This window comes from Ornithorhynchus anatinus, chromosome 1, assembly GCF_004115215.2.
Source record: "Ornithorhynchus anatinus isolate Pmale09 chromosome 1, mOrnAna1.pri.v4, whole genome shotgun sequence".
In the NCBI taxonomy this organism is placed as follows: domain Eukaryota; kingdom Metazoa; phylum Chordata; class Mammalia; order Monotremata; family Ornithorhynchidae; genus Ornithorhynchus; species Ornithorhynchus anatinus.
The window spans coordinates 91,715,438-91,721,437 of record NC_041728.1 but is presented as its reverse complement, the minus strand read 5'-3'; the positions used below and the strand labels follow the sequence as shown (position 1 = coordinate 91,721,437).

Below are 6,000 nucleotides of genomic sequence, written 5' to 3'. Positions count from 1 at the left end.
TCCTAATTTTCCCATCCAAACCCTGTCCTGCCCATGACTTTTCTACCACTGTTGGCAACACCAGCATCCTTCCTGTCTCACAAGCCTATTACCTTGGCATTATCCTCCTCTTATCTCTCCCATTCAACTCACACACTCAATCTGTCATGAAATCCTGTCAGTTCTACTTTCATAATATATCTGAAATCTGCCCTTTCCTCTTCATTCAAACTGTCACCTCACTGATCCCATCACTAATTATTCCCTGCCTTTTTTAATGACATTAATTAAGCACTTACTATGTGCCAGGCACTGTCCTCAGCACTGGTGTAGCTACAAGCTAATCAGTTTGGACAGAGTCCCTGTTCCCCATAAGGCTCACAATCTTAACCCCCATTTTAGGGATGAGGTAACCAAGGCACAGAGAAGTGAAGTGACTTGCCCATGGTCACATAGCTGACAAATGGTGTAACTGAGATTAAAAGGAAGGTCCTTCTGACTCCCAGACCCATGCATGCTCCACTAGGCTACACTGCTTCTCACGCTGTCTTATTTACTGCATTATTCTCTTCTCTGATCTCTCTGCCTGCTCTGTCTCCTCTCTCTAGTCCATGCTTCACTCTGCTGCCCAGATCATGAAAAACTATTAGGTCCAAATCTCTTCCCTTTTCAAAAACCTCTGGCGGTTGCCTACTCACCTATGAACTGCGTAGACACTCATTGCTATCAGCTTGACGGTCCTCACCGGCTCTTTTTTTTTTTTCCAACCTAACGTCTGATCTCTTACTACAGAACAACCTGTGCACTGTGCTCCTCTAATGTCAACTTATTATGTGGATCTCCATCTCATCTATCCTGTCACTGGCCCCTTGCCTATGTTCTCACTCAGGTGTTAGAAATCCCTCTCTCCTCATATCTAATAGTCTATTACTCTCCCTACCTTCAAAGCCCTCCTAAAAATCACATCTCCAAGAGTCTTCCCAGACTAAATCCTCTATTTCCCTCTACATCGACTATGAACTTGGCTTTATACCCCTAAAATATTTTGATATTCACCACTACCCACACTACTTGTAAAAAGATTCTTACTGTATTTCCCTTCTCCCTAATCTATTTTAATGTCTGCCTCTCCCTGTAGCCCATAAGCTCCTTGTGGGCAGGGATCATGTCTATCAACACTGTTGTATTGCACTTACCCAAGCACTTAGTAAGTGCTAACTGCACAGTAAATGCTTAGATACCTTTGATTGATTAGTTCAGTGCTCTCTGCAAATAGTAAGCACTCAATGAATACCATTGATTGATTGATAAGCTCTCAAGTGATATGTCAAGGAAGTTCATATAAAAATGTTGAATTGCTGGTCTTATGATTGATGTATTTTATGTGGTCTCCCAAGTGATGACTTACCAATTAATAATAATAATAATAATAATAATGGTATTTGTTAGGCCACCCTGTTGCTCAGTTTACTTCAAGAAGAGTTTCTGTTTTTAAAGATTCAATTTTCATGTTCCATGACTTGCTTCTGAGCTTGTTGTAGGCAGGGATTGTATCTGTTTATTGCTATATTGTACTTCCTAAGCGCTTAGTACAGTGCTCTGCACACAGTAAGCGCTCAATAAATACAATTGAATGAATGTTTGCACTTATCCCTGCTGCACTAAGAGGTTTGTCCCATATAAGGCTGATCTTCTGTTTCCAAGCCTGCCTCTTGGGAAACTGATCATCCTGAAGAGTTTGGTCAAGGAGAGCAACTCCTCCCTTGATTGCTGCCTGCCTGGTTTGTCCACTGCCAAGCCATCCTGACAGTCTACTCTACTGTGGGACGTTGGGCTTCTCTTTGTCATTTATTCTGCACTCTTGACCTGAGTTTTTTCCCTTTCAGTTCAATGGACAATGGCCACTTAAGTATCCTGCTGTCGTCCATTCTTCATCGTGTCCTACTCAGTGGAGTGATGTTACCATGAGCACTGCTGCAGTGGCTGATGAGCTGACAGCTTTCAGGACCTCCTCTATTGGTAATAATAATAATAATAATTGTGGTACTAAGTATTTACTATGTTCCAGACACTGTTCTAAGCGCTCAAGTAGATACAAGATAATCGGGTCGGACACAATCCTTGACCCACATAGGGGTTATAGTCTTAATCCCCATTTTTTAGATGAAGAAACTGAGGTGCAGAGAAGTGAAGTGACTTGCCCAAGGTCATGCAACTGGCAAGTGGAGGAGCTGAGATTAGAACCTGTGTCCTTCTGACTACCAGGCCCATGTTTTTTCCACTAGGTCACACTGTTTCTTGCTCTGTTGGATGATGCTGAGGGAGGTTCAGAGGAAGAACTTTTAGTACACGCCTAACTCTTCTCCATTAGAACATTCATTCCTTTATAAAAATGAAAATGTCCAGATTAAATATTTGGGAAATTGTTAGTTAAATACTCATTAACAAAAAACAACAGCATCTTAAAACTACTGTCATGGAGAGTATTTCACTTCAAATTGAAGCACTATTTTTCCTTAAACTGTTTTTCTTTTTTCTACATTACCATTTGTATAATAATAATAATGGTATTTGTTAAGGGCATACTACATGCCAAGCATTGTTGTGAGCCGTGGGGTAGATACAAGTGAATTAGATTGGACACAGTCCCTGTCCTACATGGGGTTTACAATCTGGGTAGGAGGGAGGACAGGCATTAGCCATGCTATTGGAAACTTTAATGTTCATGCCACACCTTTGACATTTGTATTTTAAGGAAGGCAGTCAGTAGTAGCTAATATTTACAAAGAAAACTTCAAATTTATGAGGGTAAATTTTCTTGTGTATATTTTGGATGCCAATTATTTAGGACCACCCCTTCCCCATGAGTGAACAAACTGTAGTGGAATTTCAGAAAGTAGGTTCAGAACCCCTGAGGTTGTAGCAAAGAATAAAGCCCAGCTTTACTTTATAACTGATTTCAGTACAGATAAGGCTTGAGAGCCAAACATTAAATAAAACTGTTAAATGCAACCATCTGGCTATGTTCAAACAAGCACAATCAACTGGATAATTGCTCTAATGAGACTGTTGCATGAAGTTATGTAAAGCGATGCCCAGGTAACACTTCTTGAAAACATGTTTCTCAAAGCCTAAACTGCTTATTTATGTATTTCCAAGCTCTGCCTTTGGTCTTTAAATGAGAGCATAAGGAATTTTCAGGGGATGCCAGAGTGGTAGTACTTAAGGTATTTATTAAGAGATTGGGGCATTGGTCTTCTCTGTGATGCAAGTTTGACTGTCAAAATGGTTCAGCCTCTGAAAGTACAGTTACTGAGAGTCACTGGTTCCTCTAGTTTGCTTCAAGTGTGTTTCACAAACTATGAAGTAGCCTCAGAGGACCCAGTACCTGACCTTTCAGGAGTCATATTTCCCATCACCTCTCACAGACATTGCCATTTAAATATCCATGTCTATAAAAATAGGCTATGTGCATGGCATAGCCTCCCATAGTACAGTGTGATTCTCAACAGTGAAATACATAACTTCCTTTCAAAGTTACTGCTTCCTTCCTTTCTTCCTGCTGTATGTCCTTGGACAGGTCACTTAACTTCTCTAGGTCTCAGTTACCTCATCTGTAAAATGGGGATCGAGACTGTGAGCCCCTTGCAGGACAGGGACTGTGTCTACCCTGATTTCCTTGATCCATCCCAGTGCTTAGTACAGTGAAAGCACTTAACAAATAACATTATTATTATTATTATTCCTTTTTGCCAGGGTTAAGAAGTCAAGCTGCATTCTGGGAGGGCACTCCTGGGTCCCCACTTTGCAATATGTGTGAGCGCAGAGTGGCAAGACTATGATCCCAAACGTGCTCAGGTGCAGAGTGAGTCTGGTTCTCAACTCATCCCGCTACTGTCTCTGGGAACTTCTCCAGATGGGTCTAATGGACTCTTCCAGAAGGAAAGACTCTCTGGGCCCTGCTCACCTGTCTGGCCTCTGTTGTTGACTGAAGGCAGGTACTAAGGGGCTCATTGCTCAGGGCCTGCCATTTTTTATTTTTTTATGGTATTTTTTAAGCACTTTCTATGTGTCAGGAACTGTACTAAGTGCTGAGTTAGAGACAAGATAATCAGGTTGGACACAGTCTCTGTCCCACATAGGGCCCACACCCCAGAAATCACCATTTCTCCATTTAGTTTTGAGGAGACCCCATTTAGCTCCCTAAAACCTGTGGAGACATGCATCGGTGGGTTCCAGCTTTTCCCTCTGGGCATGGGCACTGGAAGTTAAGAAACAGGAAAAAGAAGGGAGCAGAGTTTGTCTCCGTGACTGAGGATGTGGGTTCTAATTCCAGCTCTGCTTGTCTGCTGGGTCACGTTGAGTAAGAAACCTAACTTCTCAGTGCCCCACTTTCCTCATCTGTTAAATGGGGATTCAGTACCTGTTCTCTCTCCCCCTTAGACAGTGGACAGGGACCAGGTCCAACCTCATGATCTTGTATCTACCCTAGCACTTAGTACATTGTTTGGCACATAGTAAGTGCTTTACAAAAGCTATAATTATTATTTCTATGAAGGGGAGGAATTCCAAAGAGTGAAATCAGCACAATCTGCATATAATAAGGTACTAATAAATCAATTTATCTGTACTTCTTTTTAATTCATCTATTTAACCATATTCTTCTCTTGTTATTACTTGCCACTTTCTTGTTCTCCTCCTCTCTTGTTGGTAAATAATCTGTATCCACTTGTTCCTCCATTAGATTGTAAGCTGCCTAAGGGCAGGGAACATAACTTTTGCTTCTGTAGTACCCTTTTCAGTGTTGCTTATTACAGTGTTCTGTGGAGTTTAAGCACCCTAAGCACCATTGATTAAGAACAAAAATAGAGATTTAGTCATTTCTACAGTGACACTGTAGGTATGTTTCCTGCCCACAAGGAGTGGACAGTCTAAAGGATCTACAGTAGAATTAGTAGACCTGATTCCTGACTTCAGATGGTGGTACAGGTGAATATCCCAAGTGAATATCCCAAGTGTTGCCTATCTTGGGAGGGTCAGAAGGCATGTCTCTCCTTCCCCCCTTGCCTCCACCAAAAACACTGTCATAAGGCTATTATTTACCTCAATTCCTATTTGAAGCTGGATCTTCTCTAAAATTCTCTGTATTCAACTCACCTCTGAGCCGTTGTCTTGTTCCCCAGTAGATTCCCAATACCCCTTCATTTTCTTCTACCCACTTACTCTCTTTCACTTAAAATCCCTTGCAGTCTCCAAATCTTTCCTGACTTTTGTTTCTAGAATGGCTCCTCTCCCTGGTTATTTGATTCCTTTGAATATAGTACGGAGCTCTGCATACAGGAAACCCTCAATAAATATCATTGATTGATTGCATATTCTAACTTCCATTTTTATGCAGTTGACTGTCAAATCTGCCTCCATATCACTGACCACTCTCTCTGCAATTTTGAATTTCCTTCTGCCTAAAGAACATTTCTGCATAGGTATCCTGATGGCATTTCATGGTCAATATGTTCAAAATTAAACCACTTTTCTCCCCTCCCAAATTCTTTCCTCCATTTCACATTCCCATTATTGTTGGCAATACCACCATTCTCTGTCTCTCAAACCTCTATCCTGAACATTATTCTTTGTTCATATCTCTGCCCCCAAATTCCATCTGTTGCCAAATTCTGCAACTTCTTTCTCCACAGCATTTTCAGGATCCATCTCTTCCTGTCCATTCAAAAGGCCACAGTTTTGGTCCAGGCATTTGCCTTATTCTAGCCCAAATAACTGTGGTTTTTCTTATATGCTTACTATATGAAACACTGTACTGAGTACTGGGGGGAGTACAAGATATAAGGGACTCACAATCTAAAGGGGAAGGAGAACAGGTAATTCCCATTTTATAGATAAGGAAACTTGAGGCCCAGAGAAATTAAGTGACTCACCCAAGGTCACACAGCAGGAAAGTGGCAGAGCTGGGATTAGAACCCAGGTCCTCATACCCCCAGGCCCATGCTCTTTCTCTAGGCTACA

General features: G+C 41.5%; 1 long non-coding RNA gene across 1 annotated transcript in view; it reads left to right on the top strand.

The window, feature by feature from the left end:
- Positions 1 to 1,871: 1,871 nt before the first annotated feature.
- LOC114813370 overlaps positions 1,872 to 6,000 on the top strand; it is a 63,209-nt gene continuing 59,080 nt past the window's right edge. The window contains exon 1 of the long non-coding RNA XR_003761096.2: positions 1,872 to 1,998. This is a non-coding gene — a long non-coding RNA (uncharacterized LOC114813370). The remainder of the gene's footprint in view (positions 1,999 to 6,000) is intronic.